Source organism: Heptranchias perlo, chromosome 4, assembly GCF_035084215.1.
Source record: "Heptranchias perlo isolate sHepPer1 chromosome 4, sHepPer1.hap1, whole genome shotgun sequence".
Taxonomy (NCBI): domain Eukaryota; kingdom Metazoa; phylum Chordata; class Chondrichthyes; order Hexanchiformes; family Hexanchidae; genus Heptranchias; species Heptranchias perlo.
In genome coordinates, this window is record NC_090328.1 from 5,511,837 (window position 1) to 5,538,003 (window position 26,167).

Here is a 26,167-nt window from a genome sequence, read left to right on the forward strand (position 1 = left end):
TCAGCACTACAGCTGGGATGTTGTCGGGGTCCATAGCCTTTGCTGTATCCAGTGCACTCAGCCGTTTCTTGATATCACGTGGAGTGAATTGAATTGGCCAAAGACTGGCTTCCGTGATGGTGGGGATATCGGGAGGAGGCTGAGATGGATCATCCACTCGGCACTTCTGGCTGAAGATGGTTGCAAACGCTTCAGCCTTGTCTTTTGCACTCACGTGCTGGACTCCGCCATCATTGAGAATGATCAGATAGTGATGTCACCGGCCTCCGCTCAGAGAGTGATGTCACCGGCCTCTCACTCAGAGAGTGATGTCACCGGCCGCTGCTCAGAGAGTGATGTCACCGGCCGCTGCTCAGAGAGTGAAGTCACCGGCCTTCGGTCAGAGAATGATGTCGCCGGCCTCTCACTCAGAGAATGATGTCACCGGCCGCTGCTCAGAGAGTGATGTCACCGGCCACTGTTCAGAGAGTGATGTCACCGGCCGCTGCTCAGAGAGTGATGTCACCGGCCGCTGTTCAGAGAGTGATGTCACCGGCCGCTGCTCAGAGAGTGATGTCACCGGCCTTCGGTCAGAGAATGATGTCGCCGGCCTCTCACTCAGAGAATTATGTCACCAGCCGCTGCTCAGAGAGTGATGACACCGGCCGCTGTTCAGAGAGTGATGTCACCGGCCGCTGCTCAGAGAGTGATGTCACTGGCTTTCGCTCAGTGAGTGATGTCACCGGACTTCGCTCAGAGAATGATGTCGCTGGCCTCTCACTCAGAGAGTGATGTCAACGGCCGCTGCTCAGAGAGTGATGTCACCGGCTGCTGCTCAGGGACTGATGTCACCGCCCTCCGCTCAGGGACTGATGTCACCGCCCTCCGCTCAGAGAATGATGTCACCGGCCGCTGCTCAAAGAGTGATGTCACCGGCCGCTGCTCAGAGAGTGATGTCACTGGCTTTCGCTCAGTGAGTGATGTCACCGGACTTCGCTCAGAGAATGATGTCGTTGGCCTCTCACCCAGAGAGTGATGTCAACGGCCGCTGCTCAGAGAGTGATGTCACCGGCCGCTGCTCAGTGAATGATGCCACCGGCCGCTGCTCAGTGAGTGTTGTCACCGGCCGCCGCACACGGAGTGATATCACCGGCCGCCGTACACGGAGTGATGTCATTGACAGAGAGCCATGACTAGCTGGGAGGGAATCCGGAATCGTGGGGGGATGTGGTGGGGCTCTGAAATCCGGGATGGACTCAAGAGTTGGGGGAGAGAGACGGATACTAGGGAATGGGAGCTTGGGGAATGATGGAGACTGGGAAATGGGAGCTCAGGGGGAGAGATGGAGACGGGGGGATGGAGGCTCAGGGGAGAATTGGAGATTGGGGTATTGGAGCTTGGGGAGTAATGGAGACTGGGGGTGGGAGCTCAGGGGGAGTGATGGAGACTGGGGGATGGGGGCTCAGGGGGAGAGATGGAGACTGGGGGACATAGGAACATAGGAACAGGAGTAGGCCATTCAGCCCCTCGTGCCTGCTCCGCCATTTGATAAGATCATGGCTGATCTGTGATCTAACTCCATATACCTGCCTTTGGCCCATATCCCTTAATACCTTTGTTTGCCAAAAAGCGATCTATCTCACATTTAAATTTAGCAATTGAGCTAGTATCAATTGTCGTTTGCGAAAAGAGCTCCAAACTTCTACAACCCTTTGTGTGTAGAAATGTTTTCTAATCTCGCTCCTGAAAGGTCTGGCTCTAATTTTTAGACTGTGCTCCCTACTCCTAAAATCCCCAACCAGTGGAAATAGTTTCTCTCTATCCATCCTATCCGTTCCCCTTAATATCTTATAAACTTCGATCAGATCACCCTTTAACCTTCTAAACTCCAGAGAATACAACCCCAATTTGTGTAATCTCTCCTCGTAACTTAACCCTCGAAGTCCGGGTATCATTCTAGTAAACCTACGCTGCACTCCCTCCAAGGCCAATATGTCCTTCCGAAGGTGCGGTGCCCAGAACTGCTCACAGTACTCCAGGTGCGGTCTAACCAGGGTTTTGTATAGCTGCAGCATAACTTCTGCCCCCTTGTACTCTAGTCCTCTAGATATAAAGGCCAGCATTCCATTAGCCTTCTTGATTATTTTCTGCACCTGTTCATGACACTTCAATGATCTATGTACCTGAACCCCGAAGTCCCTTTGGACATCCACAGTTTTTAACTTTTTACCATTTAGAAAGTACCCTGTTCTATCCTTTTTTGATCCAAAGTGGATGACCTCACATTTGTCTACATTGAATTCCATTTGCCACAATTTTGCCCATTCACCTAATCTATCAATATCGCTTTGTAATTTTATGTTTTCATCTACACTGCTTACAATGCCACCAATCTTTGTGTCATCGGCAAAATTAGATATGAGACTTTCTATGCCTTCATCTAAGTCGTTAATAAATATTGTGAATAATTGAGGCCCCAAGACAGATCCCTGTGGGACTCCACTAGTCACATCCTGCCAATGTGAACACTGACCCATTATCCCTACTCTCTGTCGCCTTTCGCTCAGCCAACTTCTGAACCAAGTCCGTACTTTTCCCTCGATTCCATGGGCTTCGAACTTAGCTAACAGTCTCTTATGTGGGACCTTATCAAATGCCTTCTGGAAGTCCATATAAATAACATCCATTGACATTCCCCTGTCCACTACTTTAGTCACCTCTTCAAAAAATTCAATCAGGTTTGTCAGGCACGACCTACCTTTCACAAATCCATGCTGGCTCTCTCTGATTAACTGAAAATTCTCGAGGTGTTCAGTCACCCTATCCTTAATTATAGACTCCAGCATTTTCCCCACGACAGATGTTCGGCTAACTGGTCTATAATTCCCCGATTTCCCTCTCTCTCCTTTCTTAAAAAGCGGAGTGACATGTGCAATTTTCCAATCTAGAGGGACAGTTCCTGAATCTAGAGAACTTTGACAGATTATAATTAGGGCATCTGCAATCTGCTCACCTACTTCCTTTAAAACCCTGGGAAGGGGGGCTTAGGGGGAGAGATGGAGACTGGGGGATGGGAGCTTGGGGAGAAATGGAGACTGGGGGTGGGAGCTCAGGGGGAGTGATGGAGACTGGGGGATGGGAGCTCAGGGGGAGAGATGGTGACTGGCGGATGGGGGCTCAGGGGGAGAGATGGTGACTGGGGGATGGGGGCTCACGGGGAGAGATGTAGACTGGGGAATGGGGGCTTAGGGGGAGTGATGGAGACTGGGGATTGGGAGCTCAGGGAGAGAGATGGAGGTTGGGGGATAGGGGATCAGGGGGAGAGATGGAGACTGGGAGATGGGGGCTCAGCCACCTTCACACGGAATCAGAGTCCAAACTAGAGTCCAAGGAGATAGGGAGAGAGATCGGGCCTATTAAAAGTGGCATGGACTGGGGAGCCTGACTGCACCATGTGCAGTGTAGAGGGATTCTGGCTATGGTTTCAGGCTAAATATCAGCGGGTTTATAGGATTACTACTAGTTACAGGTAGGATATCGGAGCATTACAACTATTACTACCAGTTACATATAGACTGTCAGTAAGTATTACTGTTGGTTATGAGGAGAATCTGAATGTTACCAGTATTACTTGTAGTTATCAGTGAGTTACCATTAGATACTGGCGGAATACTGGTCAAAATCCTGGAACTCCCTCCCTAAAAGCACTGTGGGAGAACCTTCACCACACGGACTGCAGCAGTTCAAGAAGACAGCTCACCACCACCTTCTCAAGGGCAATTTGAGATGGGCAATAAATGCCGGCCTCGCCAGCGACGCCCACATCCCATGAACAAATAAAAAAAAAAGAATCAAACTTCCTCCCACCTCTGATTTCCCCTCTGTAATTCGTTCCCCCACCTTCAGCTTTCCCACTTCTCCACCCTCGGTTTCCCCTCCCTACTTCAGTTTCCCCGTTTCCCCACCCTCGATTTCCCCTCTTCCCCCATCCTTCTGATTCTCCTCCCCCACCTTCGGTTTCCCCTTTTCCCCACCCTTGATTTCCCCTCTTCACATAAGAACAGAAGAACATAAGAAATAGGAGCAGGAGTAGGCCATACGGCCCCTCGAGCCTGCTCCGACATTCAATCAGATCATGGCTGATCTTCAACCTCAACTCCACTTTCCCGTCCGATCCCCATATCCCTTGATTCCCCTGGAGTCCAAAAATCTATCGATCTCAGCCTTGAATATACACAACGACTCAGTATCCACTGCCTTCTGGGATAAGGAATTCTAAAGATTCACAACCCTCTGAGTGAAGAAATTCCTCCTCATCTCAGTCTTTAATGGCCGACCCCTTATCCTGAGACTATGCCCTCTAGTTCTAGACACTCCAGCCAGGGGAAACAACCTCTCACCCCCTTCAGAATCTTATATGTTTCAATGAGATCACCCCTCATTCTTCTAAACTCCAGAGAGTATAGGCCCATTCTACTCAATCTCTCCTCATAGGACAACCCTCTCATCCCAGGAATTAATCTAGTGAACCTTCATTGCACCACCTCTAAGGCAAGTATATCCTTCCTTAGATAAGGAGACCAAAACTGTACACAGAGCTCCAAGTGAGGCCTCTCCAAAGCCCTGTACAACTGTAGTAAGACTTCCTTACTCTTGTACTCCAACCCCCTTGCAATAAAGGCCAACATGCCACTTGCTTTCCCAATTGTCTGCTGTATCTGCATGCTAACTTTTTGTGTTTCTTGTATGAGGACACCCAAGTCTCTGAACACCAACATTTAATAGTTTCTCACCATTTAAAAAATATTCTGTTTTTCTTTTTTCCTACCAAAATGAATAACCTCACATTTCCCCACATTGTACTCCATCTGCCACCTTCTTGCCCACTCACTTAACCTGTCTATATCCCTTTGCAGACTCTTTGTGCCCTCCTCACAGCTTACTTTCCCACCTAGCTTTGTGTCCTCAGCAACTTGGATACATTACACTCGGTCCCCGCATCTAAGTCATTAATATAGATTGTAAATAGCTGAGGCCCAAGCACTGATCCTTGCGGCACCCCACTAGTTACAGCCTGTCAACCCGAAAATGATCCGTTTATTCCTACTCTCTGTTTTCTGTCCGTTAACCAATTCTCAATCCATGCTAATATATTACCCCCAACCCCATGAGCCCTTATCTTGTGTAACAACCTCTTGTGTGTCATCTTATCAAATGCCTTTTGAAAATCCAAATATACTACATCCACTGGTTCCCCTTTATCTACCCTGCTAGTTTTATCCTCAAAAAACTCTAATAGGCTTATCAAACATGATTTCCCTTTCATAAAACCATGTTGACTCTGCCTGATCATATTATGATTTTCTAAGTGCTCTGTTACCACTTCCTTAATAAAGGATTCCAGCATTTTCCCAACGGCTTCACCTGCTCATGGGGGGGCCTCCTGGTTTTTAGAACTTCTCGCACAACAGCTGCTGGCATGAATCCAGGAGCAAAACTAGTCAACTACAGGGACCCAACCTTTAGATAAGGTAAATGCAAAAACTAATTTGGCAGGGGGATGGGCACCAAGATGTAGCATTAGAAAGGAGAAACAAGGTGCACAAAGGATTGGGAGAGACAGATAGCACTGGAGTAAGGAATAATACAGTATTAGGTGGGGTCAGACTAAGAGAGAGCACGAGGAGGTCTAAGACTGGTTTGCAGTGCATGTGTGTAAACGCGCAAAGCGTGGTAAACAAGGTCGGTGAGCTTCAGGTGCAAATAGAAGCATGGGAATTTGATTCCATGTGGCGATAACGGAGACCTGGTTCAAAAAAAGGCAGGATTGGGTACTAAATATTCCTGGATACAAGGTGTTCAGGAAAGATAGGGAAGGAAAAAAAGGAGGGGGGTGTGTGGCAGTATTGATTAAGGAGAATATTGCAGTGCTGGAGAGAGAGGATGTCCTGGAGGGGTCAAGGACAGAATCTATTTGGTTAGAGTTAAGAAACAATAGAGGTGCCATTACACTACTGGGTGTATTCTATAGACCACCAACTACTAGGAAGGATATAGAGGAGCACATTTGCAGGGAAATTACAGAGAGGAGCATGAGCCATAGAGTAGTGATAATGGGGGACTTCAACTATCCTAATATAGACTGGGATAGTAATAGTGTAAAGGGGCAAAGAGGGGGAGGAATTTCTGAAGTGTGTTCAGGAGAACTTTCTTGATCAGTATGTTTCCAGCCCAATGAGGAAGGAGGCATTGCTGGATCTGGTTCTGGGGAATGAGGTGGGTCAAGTGGAGCAAGTGTCAGTGGGGGAACATTTAGGGAACAGTGATAGGGAATAGTATCATAAGATTTAGATCAGTTATGGAAAAGTTCAAGGAGCAATCTAGAGTAAAAATACTTAATTGGAGGAGGGCCAATTTCAGTGGGTTGAGAACGGATCTGGCCCGGGTAAATTGGAATCAAAGATTGGCAGGCAAAACTGTAATCAAACAATGGGCGGCCTTTAAAGAGGAGATGGTTCAGGTACAGTCCAGGTACATTCCCATGATTGGGAAAGGTAGGGCAACTAAAGCCAGAGCTCCCTGGATGACCAAAGCGATAGAGAGAAAGACGAAGCAGAAAAAGGGGGTGTGTGATAAACGTCAGTTTGATAACACAAGTGAAAACCAGGCCGAATATAGAAAGTACAGAGGAGAAATGAAAAAGGAAATAAGAGGGGTAAAAAGAGAGTATGAGAATAGACTGCCCTTTCAGGCAGTGCATTCCAGATCATAACAACTCGCTGCGTAAAAAAAATTCTCCTCATCTCCCCCCCTCTGGAATTTTTTGCCAATTATCTTCAATCTGTGTCCTCTGGTTACCGACCCTCTGCCACTGGAAACAGTTTCTCCTTATTTACTCTATCAAAACCCATCATAATTTTGAACACCTCTATTAAATGTGGGGTTGGCTCTTTTGTACCCACTCCTGATCACGGGCCACTTTTCAGCACTAGTGACGAGGAGTGGGAACAAAAGAGCCAAGCACGGCAGACGCTGGAAATCGAAAAGCTCACAAGATCAGGCAGCAGCGTCTGCAGAGAAGCAGCCGTCAGTCAGTCAGCGTTTCAGGTCTAAGACCCTCACTCAGGAACCTTGGGCTGATTATTTTCTTTTCCCTCCCTTAAACCAGGGCGTTGAGACCAATTGTACAGGGCCCGGCTCACAGTTTATTCCTCATAGTTTCACTGTCAGCTTAGTGGCAAGTACACACGACGCAATATCAAAGGGGAGCGGTGTGTCCTGTGAAACCGCGAAATATTTCTAATGTAAAGAAAGGCAGCTGTACACTTGTCACCGTCCCGCAGAAGCTCTCGACGCGTTTTCTGTTTTAATAGCGTTGTTTAGACAAATCCTGCGGAAGAAGATATTTGAGCAGAACGTCACATCAGAAAGGAGCTCTCTGCAAGTTGTCTGCTCCCAGAGTTCTTTAGTGTCGCTGAGCCAATCACTGCTTTCCTGTCAATGGGCCATCAGATAAGAAGCAATGAAAGAACAGTTCAGTTGCGCAAATGAAAATAACTGGTCTGTTCCTTTCTCAATTTACATTTATATTTGGTCTTTTTCTCGTTGCATTTATCAAGCTGAGAGATTTTAGTGCTTTTCCAATTTGGATGTCCATGGTTGGCATCAAATGCTCTGAGGTCTGATTAATCACAGCTTCAATACAAAGTAAAGCTGTCTGTTCACTGTCCTAACAAATCATAGAATCATAGAAATTTATGGCACAGAAGAACGCTCCCAGGAAGAGAATGAGTTAGATAAAGAATGAGCAGGCCCAGGTGAGGTATAGAGCAGGGTGCACTAGCCTGTCGACTGATCTTGGGGCAGGTCCAGCATGGGTTAGTTGCAAAGTAAAACTCCCTCTCAATTATTCCATTCAGCTCCACTAAGCCAGGCATAGCACATGTAAAATGACCTCCCCGATCAGTCCTCTGAGAAGCTGTACTAATTGTACTAGAGAGGGTGCAGAGGAGATTTACAAGGATGTTGCCAGGGCTGGAGAATTTTAGCTATGATGAAAGATTGGATAGGCTGGGGTTGTTTTCTTTGGAACAAAGGAGGCAGAGGGGTGATTTAACTCAGGTGTACAAAATTAAGAGGGACCAAGATAGAGTGGATAGGAAGGACCTATTTCCCTTAACAGAGAGATCAAAAACCAGGGGGCATAGATTTAAAGCAATTGGTAGAAGGATTAGAGGGGAGCTGAGGAGAAATTTTTTCACCCAGAGGGTGTTGGGGGTCTGGAACTCACTGCCTGAGAGGGTGGGAGAGGCAGAAACCCTCATCACATTTAAAAAGTACCTGGACGTGCACCTGAAGTGCCGTAACCTACAGGGCTATGGACCAAGTGCTGGAAAGTGGGATTAGGCTAGATAACTCTTTATCAGCCGGCACAGACACGATGGGCCGAATGGCCTCCTTCTGTGTTGTAAATTTCGATGATAATCACTGTCTCCCAGACATAACGGGTCGGAATTTGCTGAAAACATAACAGCGCGGGAACAGCGTAGGCCGTTATTGATGTGCAAGACGACCAGCAGCTTGTGGCGAGGAGGGGATACCCAGTGAATTGTGAATCGCCACAAGATGCTGGCCGATTGGCGCCGCTCCGCGGTCAGCTTCGCGAGGACAGCATCTCGCCCTTAAACTCCCCGTGAGTTTCATCAAGTTGCTGCCATTGCTCATTAATTGCCCATTAAACTCGCCGCAGAAAGCTACGTCTAGTAATTAATAGCGCAGGTATCCTTTTAACGATGTGATCATTGTTAATGACTGTCAGTCAAACTCTCGGGCCCAGGAACTGAAAAATTCAGTGTGGAGTCTCATTCTCTCAGGTAGTGAATTGTTGTTGGAGTTTTTAAAAATGTCAAATTATAATTTTTAAAAAAAATTTCCTTCATGTCCCTTTTTTCTCTCTCTCTTAATCCAACCTTTCTTTCCCTCTCCTTATTTCTCTTTCTGATTTGACATTGAATTCGCCCACTCTAATTCACCCTCCTTCTCAATCCTTAAATCTCATTGATTAAGGCTGTTGATGCTGTCATTCACTAAGGTCCGAGGTGCCCCGCTGCCCTCGCCGTGCCGATATCAGCTCGCACTTTCAGCAACATACAGCCCAAAAATTTTTTGAGCTAAAGGATGCAGGAGGAAGTCTAACTAACGGGGCACATCGCGAGACGCCCCACTCCAGCAAATTCCGGCCCGATGTTCTCCATCCATTATTACCTTCTGCCTCTCATCGCCAATCCAGTTGACAGCTTCACATAGAATCATAGAATGGTTACAGCACGGAAGGAGGCCATTCGGCCCATCGAGTCCACGCCGGCTCTATGCAAGAGCAATCCAGCTAGTCCCACTCCCCCGCCCTATTCCCGCAGCCCTGCAATTTTTTGCCTTTCAAGTACTTATTCAGTTCCCTTTTGAAGGCCATGATTGAATCTGCCTCCACCACCCCCTCGGGCAGTGCATTCCAGATCCTAACCACTCGCTGTGTAAAAAAGGTTTTCCTCATGTCACCTTTGCCAATCACCTTAAATCTATGTCCTCTGGTTCTTGACCCTTCCGCCAATGGGAACGGTTTCTCTCTATCCATCTAGACCCTTCATGATCTTGAACACCTCTATCAAATCTCCTCTCTGTTCCAATGAGAACAACCCCAGTTTCTCCAGTCTATCCATGTAACTAAAGTCTCTCATCCCTGCAATCATTCTAGTAAATCTTTTCTGCACCCTCTCTAAGGCCTTTACATCTTTCCTAAAGTGCGCTGCCCAGAACTGGACACAATACTCCAGTTGTGGCTAAACCAGTATTTTATAAAAGGTTCATCATGACTTCCATACTTTTGTACTCTATGCCTCTATTCATAAAGCCCAGGATCCAGTATGCTTTCTTAACTGCTTTCTCAACCTGCTCTGCCACCTTCAACGATCTGTGCACATATACCCCTAGATCTCTCTGTTCCTGTACCCCTTTTAGAGTTGTGCCCTCTAGTTTATATTGCCTCTCCTCGTCGAAATGTATCACTTTGCATTTTTCTGCGTTAAATTTCATCTGCCACATGTCCGCCCATTCCACCAGCCTGTCTGTATCCTCTTGAAGTCTATCACTATCCTTCTCACTGTTTACTACCCTTCCAAGTTTTGTGTCATCTGCAAATTTTGAAATTGTGCTCTTTACACCCAAGTCCAAGTCATTAACATATATCAAGAAAAGCAGCGGTCCCAGCACTGACCCCTGGGGAACACCACTGTATACCTTCCTCCAGTCCAAAAAACAATCGTTCATCACTACTCTCTGTTTCCTAACCCTGTCCCTTAGCCAATTCTATATCCTGCCCCTTTATTCCATGGGCCGCAATCTTGATGATAAGTCTACCGTGCGGCACTTTATCAAACGCCTTTTGAAAGTCCATATACACCACATCAACTGCATTGCCCTCATCTACCCTCTCTGTTAGCTCATCAAAAAACTCTATCAGGTTAGTTAAATATGATTTGCCTTTAACAAATCCGTGCTGGCTTTCCCTAATCAATCCACACTCGTCCAAGTGACTGTTAATTCTGTCCCGGATTATCGTTTCTAAAAGTTTCCCCACCACTGAGGTTAAACTGACTGGCCTATAGTTGCAGGGTTTATCCTTACACCCTTTTTTGAACAAGGGTGCAACATTTGCAACTCTCCAGTCCTCTGGCACCACCCCCGTATCTACGGATGTTTGGAAGACGATGGCCAGTATCTCTGTAATTTCCACACTTACTTCCCTCAGCAACCTAGGATGCATCCCATCCGGACCGGGTGACTTATCTACTTTAAATACAGCGAGCCTTTCAAGTACCTCTTCTTTCTCAATTTTTAGCCTATCCAATATCTCAATAATATCTTCCTTTACTGATACTCTGGCAGCATCTACTTCTTTGGTAAAGTCAGAAGCAAAGTACTCATTTAGTACCTCGGCCATCCCCTCTGCCTCCATGAGCAGATCTCCTTTGTGGTCCCTAATCGGCCCCATCCCTCCTCTTACTACCCGTTTACTGTTTACATGCCTGTAGAAGACTTTTGGATTCCCTTCTATGTTGGACACCAGTCTATTCTCATACTCTCTCTTTGCTCCTCTTATTTCCTTTTTCACTTCCCCTCTGAACTTTTTATATTCTGCCTGGTTCTCACTTGTGTTATCAAACTGATATCTGTCATACGCCCATTTTTTCCGTTTCATCTTACTCACTACCTCTTTTGTCATCCAGGGAGCTCTGGCTTTAGTTGCCCACCTTTCTGCCTCGTGGGAATGTACCTAGACTGTACCCGAACCATCTCCTCTTTAAAGGCCGCCCACTGTTCAATTACAGTTTTGCCTGCCAATCTTTGATTCCAATTTACCCCGGGCCAGATCTGTTCTCATCCCATTGAAATTGGCCCTCCTCCAATTGAGTATTTTTACTTTAGAGTGGTCCGTGTCCTTTTCCATAGCTATTCTAAACCTTATGATACTATGATCGCTGTTCCCTAAATGCTCTTCCACTGACACTTGCTCCACTTGGCCCGTCTCATTCCCCAGAACCAAGTCCAGCAATTCCTCCTTCCTCGTTGGGCTGGAAACGTACTGGTTAAGAAAGTTCTTCTGAACACATTTCAAAAATTCCTCCTCCTCTTTGCCCCTTAAATTATTGTTATCCCAATCTATATTAGGATAGTTGAAGTCCCCAGTTATCACTACTGTATAACTTTTGCACCTCTCTGTAATTTCCCTGCAAATGTGCTCCTCTATATCCTTCCTAGTAGTTGGTGGTCTATAAAATACACCCAGTAGTGTAATGGCATCTCTATTGTTTCTTAACTCTAACCAAATAGATTCTGTCCTTGACCCCTCCAGGACATCCTCTCTCTCCAGCACTGTAATATTCTCCTTAATCAATACTGCCACCGCCACCCCCCCTCCTTTCTTTCCTTCCCTATCTTTCCTGAACACCTTGTATCCAGGAATATTTAGTACCCAATCCTGCCCTTTTTTGAGCCAGGTCTCCGTTATCACCACGACATCATATTCCCATGTGGCCATTTGCACCTGCAGCTCACCAACCTTATTTACCACACTTCGTGCGTTTACACACATGCACTGAAAACCAGTCTTAGACTTTCTTGTAGTCTCTCTTAGTCTGATCCCATCTAATACCGTATTATTACTTACTCCAGTGCTATCTGTCTCTCCCCCAATCCTTTGTGCCCCTTGTTTCTCCTTTCCAGTGCTACATCCTGGTGCCCATCCCCCTGCCAAATTAGTTTAAACCTCCCCACCACAGCACTTGCGAACCTCCCCGGGAGGACATTGGTCCCAGTTCCGTTGAGGTGTAACCCGTCCGGCCTGTACATGTTCCACCTTCCTCAGAACTGGTCCCAATGCCCCAGGAATCTCCCTCCTGCGCCAGCTCTCCAGCCATGCATTCATCTGCTCTGTCCTCCTATTTCTATTTCATGTGGGACTTTATCAAATCCTTTCTGAAAATCCAAGTAAATTATATCCACTGGATGGACTTTATCACCTCCCGATATAAATCCATGCATACTTGAACTCATGCGGCTGCCAGCTTGGGAATGTGACTGGTCAGACTTGCGAATTGGGATTGTGAAATTGGATTAATAATCCGGATTTATGCTGGATTAGTTTTGGGGGTTCAAGGAGATCTTTCATGGAACTTTGTCTTCTTGCGGGTTCGCTTGCTCTTCATTGTCTCCTTTAGGGGATTGAATGAGTTGGAGAGGGTCACTGACATGCCAAAATGCACATGGCCTGTGGGGGGATTGGATCTGATGTGGACTTTATCAGATAGAATTACATAGAATTTATAGCATAGAAACAGGCCATTCGGCTCACCGGGTCTATGCCGGTGTTTATGCTCCACACGAGCCTCCTCCCTCCCTACTTCATCTAACCCTATCAACATATCCTTCTATCCCTTTCTCCCTCATGTGTTTATCCAGCTTCCCCTTAAATGCATCTATGCTATTCACCTCAACTACTCCTTGTGGTAGCGGTAACCATTTTCTGGGTAAAGAAGTTTCTCCTGAACTCCCTATTGGATTTATTAATGACTATCTGATATTTATGGTTCCTAGTGTTGGAATCCCCCACAAGTGGAAACATCTTCTCTACATTTACCCTTCCGTAATTCTTCTATAATTTTACAGACCTCTATCAGGTCACTCCTCGGCCTTCTCTTTCCTAGATAAAAGAGCCCCAGCCTGTTCAGTCTTTAATGGGTCTTTACTTTCTTATAATGAACATCAAACATCCCAAAACTGCAACCCTGGAGATCCCTACTGGCAACAGCAAACAACTTAACAGAGGGTGGCATCCCACTCTTTGGGGGGAGCAAAATCCGCCTGGTGGATATCATTTATTTCAATTTTTAGGAGACATTTGATAAAGTTCTACACTTAAGGAAGAAGGTAGGACAATTTCCTGCATTTCTTTTCCCCGTAGAAAGTCTCAGAGTCGGTGGAAGGGCCAATTTATTTTTTGTTTCTCTGAGTAATAACAAATCATTTGCTGCAACAAAAAAACTTGCCCTAGCCACGGCTGCCCAATTAGAACGAGTACAATTGATCACTGCCCTTTGCTTCCTATTGTTTAACCTATTCATTTTCCAATTTGCAACATCCTCCTTTACTCAAGAGCTTTCACTTTAGCCACAAGTCTCTAGTGAGACGTTTTATCGAATGATTCCTGAAAGTCAAGATATACGACACCCGCCACATTATCCTTTCCATTAATTCCCTTAGATCCTTAAAGAATCCAATACATTTTGTTAGGCATGGCCTGTGTTTCCTATATCCATGCTGCCTTCTAATTATTGATTTTAATCCATAAAAGGCCTTGAATTGCTTTCTTTTTAACTGTGTTTTTTTCCAACTATAGCTCACAAGCCCAACGAGCCCTGTAATTCTCAGGGTTGCGGTTTGACTTGGTACCAACTTGACTGCAATCCACTTTCCAAACTCCTGACATCTGTTAGAGGTGTTAGCCGTGGCTGCAAAGCTGGCAGTTAAATATTGCAGGATATAATTAATATATTTAGAAAGGACAAGGAAGAAAGAAGGGGGTGGGGTAGTTGTACTAATTAGAGACAACATAATGACAGTAGAAAAAAAAGACATAAGCAGCATTAAGATAGAAGCGAAATCCCTCTGAATTGAGACAAAGGATAAGAAGGGATCGATCACATTAATAGGGATATTCTACAGACCACCTAGTGGGTAACATTTTGGAGTCTATTATTAAGGAGACAGTAGCGGAACATTTGGATAAACATAATTTAATAGGACAAAGTCAGCATGGCTTTACGAAGGGGAAGTCATGTCTGACAAATTTGCTTGAGTTCTTTGAGGATATAACGTACAGAGTGGATAAAGGGGAACCAGTGGACGTAGTGTATTTAGACTTCCAGAAGGCATTCAACAAGGTGCCACATAAAAGATTATTGCTCAAGATAAAGAATCACTGGATTGGGGGTAATATTCTGGCATGGGTGGAGGATTGGTTATCTAACAGGAAGCAGAGAGTTGGGATAAATGGTACATTCTCGGACTGGCAACCAGTAGCCAGTGGTGTTCCGCAGGGGTCGGTGCTGGGTCCCCAACTCTTTACAATCTATATTAACGATTTGGAGGAGGGGACCGAGTGTAACATATCAAAGTTTGCAGATGATACAAAGATGGGAGGGAAAGTGGAGAGTGAGGAGGACATAAAAAACCTACAAGGGGATATAGACAGGCTGGGTGAGTGGGCGGAGATTTGGCAGATGCAATACAATATTGGAAAATGTGAGGTTATGCACTTTGGCAGGAAAAATCGGAGAGTAAGTTATTATCTCAATGGCGAGAAACTGGAAAGTACTGCAGTACAAAGGGATCTGGGGGTCCTAGTGCAAGAAAATCAAAAGGTTAGTATGCAGGTGCAGCAGGTGATCAAGAAGGCCAACGGAATGTTGGCTTTTATTGCTCGGGGGATAGAATATAAAAACAGGGAGGTATTGCTGCAGTTATATAAGGTATTAGTGAGATCGCACCTGGAATACTGCATACAGTTTTGGTCTCCATACTTAAGAAAAGACATACTTGCTCTCGAGGCAGTACAAAGAAGGTTCACTCGGTTAATCCCGGGGATGAGGGGGCGGACATATGAGGAGAGGTTGAGTCGATTGGGACTCTACTCATTGGAGTTCAGAAGAATGAGAGGCGATCTTATTGAAACATATAAGATTGTGAAGGGGCTTGATCGGGTGGATGCGGTAAGGATGTTCCCAAGGATGGGTGAAACTAGAACTAGGGGGCATAATCTTAGAATAAGGGGCTGCTCTTTCAAAACTGAGATGAGGAGAAACTTCTTCACTCAGAGGGTGGTAGGTCTGTGGAATTTGCTGCCCCAGGTAGCTGTGGAAGCTACATCATTAAATAAATTTAAAACAGAAATCGACAGTTTCCTAGAAGTAAAGGGAATTAGGGGTTACGGGGAGCGGGCAGGAAATTGGACATGATTTTAGATTTGAGGTTAGGACCAGATCAGCCATGATCTTATTGAATGGCGGACCAGGCTCGAGGGGCCGATTGGCCTATTCCTGCTCCTATTTCTTATGTTCTTATGTACTTGTACTCCAACATCCTTGCAATAAAGGCCAACATATCATTTGTCTTCCTAATTACTTGCTGTACCTGCCTGTTAACTTTCCGAGTTTTGTGGTACAAATACACCCAAGTCTCTCTGAACACCGACATTTATTAGTTTCTCACCATTTATTCTTTTCTATTCTTCCTACCAAAGTGAATAACCTCACATTTCCCCACATTACACTCCATCTGCCACCTTCTTGTCCACTCACTTAACCTGTCTATATCGCTTTGCAGCCTCTTTGCGTCCTCCTCACAGCTTACTTTTCCACCTATCTTTGTATCATGAGCAAACTTGGGAAAGGGGAAAAAGGAATGGAGTTTTTACAGTGTGTTCAGGACTCCTCTCTCAATATGTACGAAGCCCAACAAGCGAGGAATCGCTACTGGATCTAATAATGGGAAATGAACCAGAGCAGATAAGAGAGGTAAGTGGTAGGGGAACATCTAGGCAATAGCGATTCATAACATAGCAAGGTTTAAAATAATGATTGAGAAAGACATAAGTAAGACAAAAACCAAAGTAATAGTTTGGATAAAGCTAATTTTGAGAGGTGATAATGGAACTAGGGAAGGTAAATTGGAAATACATTTTGATGGACAAAGCAATAGAACAGCAGTGAGAAATATTTAAAATGGTGATCAATAGAGTTCAGGAGAAATATATTCCTCTAAAAAACAAGAACAAACTAGTCAATAATGAAACACTATGGATAAATAAAGAGATAAGGGTAAAATTGAAACTAAAGAATAAGGCATAGTCTAAGTACATAGACAATAAAGGAGAGGATGACAACAGGGAATACGAAGAGGTTAGGAAAGAATTCAAAAAAAGTTAGGAAAGCAAAGAGGAACTACGAGATTAAATTATCAAGGAATGTAAAAAGAAATAGAAAAGTATTTTACAGACACATAAATAACAAAAGAAATAGGGAGAGGGCCACTAAGGGATGCACAAGATAAACTCCCATAGAATTACATAGAATTTACAACACAAAAACAGAGCATTCAGCCCAGCTGGTCTATGCCGGTGTTTATGCTCCACACGAGCCTCCTCCCTCCCTACTTCATCTCACCCTATCAACATATCCTTCTATTCCTTTCTCCCTCATGTGTTTATCTAGCTTCCCCTTAAGTGCATTTACGCTAGTTGCCTCAAATACTCCTTGTGGGAGTGAGTTCCACATTCTAACCATTTTCTGGGTAAAGAAGTTTCTCCTGAATTCCCCATTGGATTTATTAGTGTCTCTCTTATATTTATGATCCGTAGTTCTGGTCTCCCCCACAAGTGGAAACATCTTCTCTACATCTGCCCTATCAAACGCCTTCATAATCTTAAAGACCTCTATCAGGTCACCCTTCTCTTTTCTAGAGAAAAGTGCCCCAGCCTGCTCAATCTTTCCTGATAGGTGTAACCTCTCAGTTCTGGTGTCATCCTTGTAAACCTTTCGCTAATACAGACCAATAGTGGAAAGGAAGTGGAGGAAGAAATATGTAAGCAAATATGTGAAATGAGTAAAGGACATAGAATAATAATCATGGGAGATTTTAACAATCGCCAAATAAGCTGGCAAGAAGAGGTAGGTAAAGATAGTGAAATGGCAGAAATATTGAATAGTATTTACCAGGGAAACTAACATGGCGGGCATGACATTAGAAGAAGAGATCAAAAAAGATATAAAGACATTTAAGATAGAAAGGGGTGAGATAATTGATAAACTAATCAAACTTAGAGAGGATAAAACCCCTGGTCCGGATGGATTGCATCCACGCATATTTTAAAAAAGTAAGGGAAGAGATTGCAGAGGCACTATTACATTGAGTTTGTGCTGGGTCTGTCTGTGAGTTTGTGCTGGGTCTGTCTGTGAGTTTGTGCTGGGTCTGTCTGTGAGTTTGTGCTGGATTTGTCTGTGGGTTTGTGCTTGGTCTGTCTGTGGGTTTGTGCTGGGTTTCTCTGTGGGTTTGTGCTGGGTCTGTCTGTGAGTTTGTGCTGGGTCTGTCTGTGAGTTTGTGCTGGGTCTGTCTGCGGGTTTGTGCTGGGTCTGTCTATGAGTTTGTGCTGGGTCTGTCTGTGAGTTTGTGCTGGGTCTGTCTGTGAGTTTGTGCTGGGTCTGTCTGTGAGTTTGTGCTGGGTCTGTCTGTGAGTTTGTGCTGGGTCTGTCTGTGAGTTTGTGCTGGGTCTGTCTGTGAGTTTGTGCTGGGTCTGTCTGTGGGTTTGTGCTGGATTTGTCTGTGGGTTTGTGCTTGGTCTGTCTGTGGGTTTGTGCTGGGTTTCTCTGTGGGTTTGTGCTGGGTCTGTCTGTGAGTTTGTGCTGGGTCTGTCTGTGAGTTTGTGCTGGGTCTGTCTGCGGGTTTGTGCTGGGTCTGTCTGTGAGTTTGTGCTGGGTCTGTCTGCGGGTTTGTGCTGGGTCTGTCTATGAGTTTGTGCTGGGTCTGTCTGTGAGTTTGTGCTGGGTCTGTCTGCGGGTTTGTGCTGGGTCTGTCTATGAGTTTGTGCTGGGTCTGTCTGTGAGTTTGTGCTGGGTCTGTCTGTTGGTTTGTGCTGGTTACATCAGTATAGTGCACCAGAGTTTTGTTTTAAACCAGAACGGTGCCGGGATGATTTGCAATCACACACATTTCACACAAACTAAACCAAATCCCAACAACAAGGCGGCCCCTCGAACCAATTATAAAACAGGTCTAATTCCTGTAACAAACCCAGACTGAAGATTAAGTCACGGGAAAGGAGTTATAACCAGATAGTAACACACTCCTCATCTTACAGGAACCCAACATTTAAAAAAAATCCTTGGTGACTTTAATTTTGAATAGAATTAATTTAATTTGGGAATAAATTCGATGCAGTATATTCCCACTGGTAAACGTGTCCCAGATTCGCACCGTGTGATAGATCCCGCCTCCCCACTCCAACCATTGGCGTATTGCACGGCACGGCGGCTGTCAATCACAATGGGCGGTGCACTGATTGGAGCGGGCGGCTGTCCATCACAATGGGCGGTGCACTGATTGGAGCGGGCGGCTGTCCATCACAATGGGCGGTGCACTGATTGGAGCGGGCGGCTGTCCATCACAATAGGCGGTGCACTGATTGGAGCGGGCGGCTGTCCATCACAATGGGCGGTGCACTGATTGGAGCAGGCGGCTGTCAATCACAATGGGCGGTGCACTGATTGGAGCGGGCGGCTGTCAATCACAATGGGCGGTGCACTGATTGGAGCGGGCGGCTGTCCATCACAATGGGCGGTGCACTGATTGGAGCGGGCGGCTGTCCATCACAATGGGCGGTGCACTGATTGGAGCAGGCGGCTGTCCATCACAATGGGCAGTGCACTGATTGGAGCAGGCGGCTGTCCATCACAATGGGCGGTGCACTGATTGGAGCAGGCGGCTGTCCATCACGGAGGGGTTGCGAGCGAGGGGGGAGAGAGGGAGGGAGACGGAGTGATTCCAGCGGCCGGGACGGGTTTAACAGGGACCCTCACCCCGACCCAGCCCGCCCGCATCTCCCCCCCCCCCCCTTCACCGAGGGTCAGTCAGGCTGCTGGTCCTTCGGTTCCCGAGATCCCAGCGACAGGTCAGTGGCAGCCCCCCCCCCCCCCCCCTCCCCTTGCAGGGCAAAACTTCTCCCAAAGTGTCCCTGGCCCCCTCTGTGGACTCTCAGCCCAGCCTTGTGAGAGGGGCAGGGGCAGGGGCAGGGAACACCACCTGGGATGCCGCAATGATCTGTACTTGCTGCATTTATAACTATGCAAAAGAAGAACAGCGTGGAAAATGAAGGCAAAATGGTAGAATGAGATGTGTCCCATTGGTGTCATGAGACCTCAACTTGTGCTGGGACCAGCTGATTCATGGCGACTGGGTGAGAGTGCCCCCTCCCCTGACCTTCCTGTCACAGAGCCCTGCCTGGCCACACACGCTTGTGTCAGTCAGCTCGAAGTTTGAGAGAAGAATGCTGCACATTCCATTGGACCTCACCCCCCTCTCTCTCTCTCTCTCTTTGCCCCCCCCCCCCACAAGTTGAAGTCCTGGAATCTGACTGTGTAAAAGTTGAGACTATTTCAAGTAACTGGGAGACGCACTGTCTGGGGGGGGGGATGCAAGGGACTCTCGCCCTTTCGGAAGCGGCGGGATGCTGATAGGATTTATCTCCCTGGGACTAAAGGGCGAGCAGGCAAGGCTGGCGTTTGGCCATTAAAATATGTGATTAAAAATTTGCAAGGCTACGGTGAAAGAGCGGGGGAATGGGACTGATTGGATTGCTCTCACAAAGAGCCGGTACCTGCTCGATGGGCCGAATAGCCTCCTTCTGTGCTGTAACCATTCTATGATTCTAAATATAGAGCTGCTATCTTTCACCCTGACCCTTATCCCATCTACTGCTTCTGCTCACTTCCTGCATTACAACAGTGACTACACTTCAAAACTTTAATTCCCCGTCCCACTCCCGTTCTGACCTCTCTGTCTTCGGCCTCCTACGCTGTTCCAGTGAAGCTGAACGGAAGCTCGAGGAACAGCACCTCATCTTTTGATTATGCACTTTGGGCTTCAACACTGATTTTAATAATTTCAGATCATAACCACTGCTCCCACTTTTTCAGACAGCAGGTGCTGGGAATGGTTCTGCTGCTGCCGTTTACAGCTCCTCTAGACCCAAATTGTTTCTTTACTTGTCCCATTCCCACCCTCCTTGCCTTGCACCATCATCCCTTTCGTCATTTAATCACTCCTGCCCTCCACCCTATCAGAGTCCTTCCCTTTGATCTTTCCTCCTCCCCACCTCCCTTTCCCTGACTCTGTACTTGCTTAAAAACTGTTTAATCTTTAACTTCTTCCAGTTCTGACTAAAGGTCTTCGACCTGAAACGTTAACTCTGTTTTTCTCTCTCTCTCTCTCTCTCCACAGATGCTGCCTGACCTGCTGAGTATTTCCAGCATTTTCTGTTTTTACTTCAAAAGTACTTCATTGGCTGTAAAGTGCTTTGGGACGTCCTGAGGTGGTGAAAGGTGCTGTAGAAATGCAAGTCCTTTGTTCTTCTAACACACAGAGAGAGAGGAGAGGGGGGGCTACTGTTCCTTCTGCTTATTCCTTATCCTGATGCAAGGCTGCAGCTACATCAGCAGACATGGGGGTGTTGCTCACATCTAACCCAACCAGTATGGAGGTGAACATTTCCACCTGATGTGCAGGGATTCGTAACTCTTTGCATTAAAGCAATGAAGTTAAGAAGTTACTTTAAAGTGCTTGTGTTCGCATTGCTCCTGACATCCGCCTTTCTGATCTTAAGTTTCCGTGCGACCAGGGAGCTGACTGAGGAACCTAGTCGGTCGGTGGGGGACCTCCGCACGGTGTTGGAGTAGACGAAGAGCAAGGAAGGAGAAGACAGGATCACCGGCAAGAGCTTTGGGATCGACTTCGAGGCTTTGTTCAGTCGGCGAGACGAGCCGCCTCCTTGCGAGAAGGGGCACGTCCTGCTGGTCCTGGTGACTTCGGCCCCGCCCAACGCTGACCGTAGGAACGCCATTCGTAACACCTGGGCGCTGGAGTGGCGGGAGAGACCCTTCCCCTGGCAAGTGGTCTTCTTGGTTGGCCAGGCCTCGGAGGAAGGAGCGGCCGAAAGGATCAGAGCGGAGAAGGACCAGTTCCAGGATCTGCTGGTCGGGAGCTACCTGGACACTTACAGAAACTTAACGCTGAAGGTCATGCACGGCTTAAAGTGGGCAGTGAGTGCCTGCCAGCCAGCGTACATCCTCAAAACCGACGATGACTGCTTCGTGAACACTGATAGACTGCCTCAGTTTCTGGTCAGAGACAACCCAATTAGAACCCGACTCTACGGGTAAAAGGCGGGAGGTTTAGAGGGGATTTGAGAAAGAACTTTTTCACCCAGAGGGTGGTTGGAGTCTGGAACTCACTGCCTGAGAGGGTTGTGGAGGCAGGAACCCTCACAACATTCAAGAAGCATTTGGATGAGCACTTGAAATGCCATAGCATACAAGGCTACGGACCAAATGCTGGAATATGGGATTAGAGTAGACAGGGCTGATGGCCGGCGCGGACACGATGGGCCGAAGGGCCTCTATCCGTGCTGTATGACTCTATGACTACGTGGGCTCTCTCTTCGCCGCCGAGAAGAGGGTAGTCATCCGGAACCCGTGGAGCAAATGGTACGTGTCTTGGCGGGACTACGGGAAAGACCGCTACCCCCCCCCTACGTGAGCGGGGTGGGATACGTGCTCTCGCTGGACGCAGCCGGCGCCATCCTGAGAGCGGCGGCGACCGTCCGCCCGATTCCCGTCGAGGACGCTTATGTCGGGGATCCTGGCAGAAGCGGCCGGCATCCCCGTGAGATCGAGCAGCCGCTTCACCAAGCACAGCGTGAACTGGAGAGTGTGCAACTACAGGTTCCTGATGGTCATTCATCACCTCAGCGCTCAGGAGCAACAGGCAGCCCATAGTAACATGGTCCGCGCCCGGACAGCTTGTTCTGGTAATCGGGACATCGCCAGGTGGAGCTGAAGGTGTTTAAGATGATTAAAGGATTTGATAGGGTAGATAGATAGAAACTATTTCCTCTGGTGGGAGAGTCCAGAACAAGGGGGGGGCATAACCTTAAAATTAGAGCTAGGCTGTTTAGGGGTGATGTCAAGAAGCATTTCTTCACACAAAGGGGAGTGGAAATCTGGAACTCTCTGCCCCCCAAAAAGCTGTTGAGGCTGGGGGTCAATTGAAAATTTCAAAACTGAGATTGATAGATTTTTGTTAGAACCAAGGCGGGTAAATGGAGTTAAGATACAGATCAGCCATAATCTAATTAAAGAGGCTGTTCCTGTGTAATGGAAAGCAAAAAATCGTGTAGCTAGTTAGTGGGGGGTTGGCTCTCTATTTGACCCTGACTGCGCTAATCTTGGCTATCACTTAATCTCAAGTAGCTAAACGCCCTTTGAGGAGTTGGACAAAGACCACCCGCTGATCCATTCAGTGCAGAGCGCGTGCAGCCCCAGACATTTAAGGGCAGCCACAGACCTGGACCTCAACATCCACAGCTGGCGTACACTGGCTGTAGTGTGTACGAGGCTCCCTGGGCAGCACCCCCTGCACCCGCGACCTCCACCATCTAGAAGGACATGGGCAGCAGGTGCGTGGGAAAACCATCAGCTCCAAGTTACTCACCATCCCAACTTGGAAATATATCGCCGTTCCTTCATCGTCGCTGGGTCAAAATCCTGGAACTCCCTCCCTAACAGCACTAGACTGCAGCGGCTCAAGAAGGCAGCTCACCACCACCTTCTCGAGGGCAATTAGGGATGGGTAATAAATGCCTCGCCAGCAATGCCCAGATCCCATGACAATAATAATAATTTGTTTTAAATAATCTTGGGTGTCAGAATCGTCTTTGACTCCACACTACAGGAGAGTTGAGTGTGGCTGTTGCTCAGGTAACCAGATTTCAGGTGCTTGGATCACAGCCCTGTGCGGTTCAGTGTTTCACTGCAGAATCTGCACACAATCCAGCCCAGACAGAGGGAATAATTGTCTCCTCTCCTGATGGGTTGAGATGAAGGACCTCTCTCTCTAACAAGGAGGAGGAGGAGGGGGTGGGATTGGGAAGAAAGTATGAGGGAACGAGAGCTGCAGTGTGGGAGTCCAGGGTGCTTAAATGGGGTTTCCCCCGAAGTTACACCGGAGGATAGAGAGAAGTCCTGAGGAAATTTACCCCCTTGGTATGTCTCTGAGGAACTAGCCTTTGAACAAGCCCTAAAACTCACCTTATATGGGCTTGCAGTTTAACTTTTGTATAATGATGTAATTCAGAAACGTGTGGATTGTCACGCAGAGGGGTTAAGGAAAAGGTATAAAACGGGGATGTTGGAACTGATTAAGGTCTGATCAACCTGTATACTGAGCTCGGAACTGAATCGCGGTTTGAGTCCCCGTAACTAAACCCGCAAGGTTTGGTCGTAAGTATTGCTTTTAAGTACTGTATACTTAATAAATCTGTGACACTTGATATTCAATGTTTATGAACCCTATTGATTTGAGGAGTAAATTATAAGTAAGGGACACACCTATCCTCTCTGACACCTGTATAGCACAGCTCCATCAACACAGAGGCAGGAGAAACTAATGTCGTGTTTCAAGCTTTCTTATTTGTATATGCATTTGAACTTAATGATTGTGTTGTTTTCACATGGGATAACGCAGAGAGTAAATAATAGGATAGGTGTTAATGGGAATTAGAACTGATTGAGGAATACCGTGTATGATTAATTTGAGACATGACGTGTGGTGGGTGTAACATGCTCGGGAGGAACAGGTGACTTTGGACCTATGTTTCCAAAAGCTCTCCACCACTGGGGGGTTTTCCTCACCTCATGTCTGGGTCTGTTGTAGACTCATTGATAGAGATTGATTGCTGTGATTTGTCAACAACTCCATTATCGTTGTATCATGTGACTACCAGGACGGTAGAAGGCGAACCAGATGGACCTTGATCTTTTTGCATCCTATAAGGGAGGTGTGAGCAGTGCAACAAAACAAATACTCCCCAGAGAGCATGACTTTCACATGTGCACTCGCGATCCCGCTAGTCTTTATTCCTAACCTTTTCCCCTTGAATTTCCTTCCTCCTGTCTCACGTGGTGGGCTGTGGGTTTATAGGCACACCTCAGTCAAGGGTTTGTAGATAGTGGATGTTTGACTGCAGTGGGAACATAGGAACAGGAGGAGGCCATTCAGCCCCTCAAGCCTGCTCTGCCATTCAGTTAGATCATGGCTGATCTGTGTCTTAACTTCATTTGCCCCCTTTTTCCCTATATCCTTTGAGACCCTTACCTAACAAAAATTCATTGATCCCAGTCTTGAAAACATCAATTGATCCCCAGCATCCACAGCTTTTTGGGGGAGCGAGTTCCAGATTTCCACTCTCCTTTGTGTGAAAAAGTGCTTCCTGATTTCACTCCTGAATGGCTTCGCTCTAATTTTAAGATTGTGCCCCCTTGTTCTTGAATCCCCCACCAGAGGAAATAATTTCTCTGTTACTACTTCATTTTAAAGGCATCGCAGCTGAACTGAATCTAGTGTGTGCGTGTGTGTGTGTATATACACATGTGCTGTTCACGCACATGCACATATGTATACACACACGTGTATGCACACACATGCATACTTATAAATAGTGCACACACGTATACAGATGCATACACATACATGTACATACACGCGTTTACACGCCAGTACATACACACGTATATACACACACACACACACTCTCTAGCCCTTCGATGCTGAGGTCAGTTGTAGCGCTCCTTTATAATCGGCCCAGCTGAGATCAGCTAATTCAGGATCGAGTCCCCCTCCTATTTCACAGTGCCTTTGGACCCGCACTCTAACCCTCTGTTCTTGTTCCTCCTCAGAGTCCACTGTTTCTTTGCTCCTTCACGCAAGTTGTTGGGGTCCCTTTATGGCCCGCTACCACACAGGGCACTGCACCAGCTGAGCCAGGCGGCTGTCTTACCCTGTACTGAGTCGGAGAACACGTTATCAGCAGGAGCTGTACAGAGGAGCTCCCTGGGGAGCAAGGCCTCTGTACACCAGTCAAACTAGTTGGACCGTTTCCACCTTGAAGAAGACCAGGGAGTTCTCCTGGTGTCGCAGGCAATATTTCTCACCTCAACCAACAAAAACAGGTTAACTGGTTGTAAACCTCATCGCTGTTTATGGGTTCACTCTGTGCAAAATGGCTGCCGCATTGGCCTACACAGCAACAGTCACTGAGCTTCAGTGTAATCTGTGGTGTGTGAAGCACGTTGGGGCCTTTCTACGGGATGTGATGAGGAGGTTTAACTTTTTTCGCCGATGTTAGTACTTACCGTTAGGGGTAAACTCTGATCTCTTAGCGGCGGTGGCTGTACTTCCTGCCAAAATGGGCGGCCATTTTAATCTGACATATTGAAAAAATACTTCAAGCTGTTAGGGGGTGAACTCGCTTCGAGAGAACTCCAAACGCAAATTATTGTTTCGTATTTTTTTTTTAAAAGTGCCTTGGAACTACCCCTCTCCGATCGCCCAGTGAGGAATTACATTGTCCTTTTGTGGTACTGAGCCACACAAGGCCTCAGGTCCAATGTCCAGTCTGTGCTGAGTTAGCTGATCTCAGCCTGACTGGCAGTAGGGATATTACAAGCCTTAGTGTCGGCCGTGGCTCAGTGGGCAGCACTCTCGCCTCTGAGTCAGACGGTCGTGGGTTCAAGCCCCCACTCCAGAGACCTGGGCACAAAATCCAGGCTGATATTTTATTACAGTACTGAGGGAGTGCTGCACTGTTGGAGGTACAGTCCCTTTCAGCTAAATCGAAAGCCTGTCTGCCCTCTCAGGTGGATGTAAAAGATATTATTTCGAAGAAGGGTAGGGGAGTTGTCCTGGCCAATATTTATCCCTCAACCAACATCATTAAAACAGATAATCTGGTCATAGAAGCATAGAAAAT

General features: G+C 46.8%; 1 protein-coding gene and 1 pseudogene across 2 annotated transcripts in view; one reads left to right on the forward strand and one right to left on the reverse strand.

Moving 5' to 3' along the window:
* The window catches only part of LOC137320706 (polymeric immunoglobulin receptor-like), a 788,493-nt gene that overhangs the window by 574,466 nt on the left and 187,860 nt on the right, over nt 1–26,167 (reverse strand). The window lies entirely within an intron of this gene.
* Nucleotides 20,856–23,696, forward strand: LOC137320411 (beta-1,3-galactosyltransferase 5-like; annotated as a pseudogene).